Source organism: Microtus ochrogaster, chromosome 1, assembly GCF_000317375.1.
Source record: "Microtus ochrogaster isolate Prairie Vole_2 chromosome 1, MicOch1.0, whole genome shotgun sequence".
Taxonomy (NCBI): Eukaryota; Metazoa; Chordata; class Mammalia; order Rodentia; family Cricetidae; genus Microtus; species Microtus ochrogaster.
The window spans coordinates 13647623-13649124 of NC_022009.1; positions in this window are offsets into that span (position 1 = coordinate 13647623).

Sequence of the window (1502 nt, forward strand, 5' to 3'; positions counted from 1 at the left end):
AGAGCTAGTTCCAGGACAGGCTCCAAAACCACAGAGAAACCCTGTCTCGAAAAACCACACACACACAAAAAAAAGTAAAAAACTCCTTATGTAAAAATTTTCACAAGTTTTAATTTTTTAACTTAATATGTATCTTAGTTAGGTTTCTCTTGCTGTGATAATGACCTCAGAAGAAACTTGAGGAGGAATGGGTTTATTTCATCTTATACTTAGAGGTAACAGCCCATCACTGAGGGAAGCTGGGGCAGGACAATCCATCACTGAGGAAAGCCAAGACAGGACAGTCTTTTAGTGAGGGAAGCCAGTGGAGTCAGGAACTGAAGCAGAAGGAGCACTGGTTACTGACTGATTACTCTCCATGGCTTGCCCAGCCCACTTTTATATCCCACCCAGGACCACCTGCCCAGGGCGACACCACCCACAGTGGGCTATGCCCATTTCTGTCAATATAGCACTTAAGAAAATGTCCCCACAGACTTGCCTACAAGCAATCCAATGAAGGCATTTTCTCAATTTGAAAAATTTCTCATTTTCTCAGTTTTCTCATACCATTTGACTCTAGCTTGTGTCTAGTCAACAACAAAGCAAAATCGAAACAAAAAAAAAATACAAAACCACCAGAACAACATGTAAGACAAAGATTTCATTTGTGTAAAAATACATAATTTGGGATATGTAAGACCCCTGTGCTTCTAGACTTTAAGTATACTTTATAAGATTAAAGCTACATTGAGGGGAGGAGAGAATTCAACAGAGGTGTCCTAAATACTAAGCACTGGCATGCTGTCTAGTTTATGTCAACTTGACAGAAGCTAGAGTCACTGGAGAGGAGGGAGCCTCAGTAGGGAAATGCCTCCACAAGGTGGGCTATAGGCAAGACTGTAGGGATTTTCTTAGTGATCCATGAGGGAGTGCCCAGAGCCTGGGCTGGTGGTCCTAGGTTCTATAAGAAAGCAGGCTGAGCAAACCATGGAGAACAAACCAGTAAGAGCACCACTTCGTGGCCTCTGCTCCAGCTCCTGTCTCCAGGTTCCTGCCCTGTTTGAGCTCCTGTTCTGACTTCCTTTGATGTAAGCCAAAAAACCCCTTCTTCCCTAAGTTGCTTTGGCCATGGTGTTTCATCACTGCATAAGTAACCCTAAGACAATTGGTTCTACTGCTGTGCTTCAAAGTCTTGAAATGTGTATTGGTTATCTTTCTTTTTTTATTTTGAGATATTGTTTCTCTGTGTATAGCTCTGATTGTGCTGAAACTCACTCTGTAAACCAGACTGACCTCAAACAGAGATCTGCCTGCCTCTGCCTCCCGAGTGCTGGGATTAAAGGCATGTGTCACCACCGTCCAGCTTGGTCACCTTTCTATTGTTGTGATGAAACACTCTGACCAGAGCAACTTATAGAAGGAAGGGTTTCTTTTTACAGTTCCTCCAGCAAGGCCATATTTCCAAAACCTACCCAAACCGTGCCACCAACAGAAAACCAAGTAGTCAAATGTCCAAAACT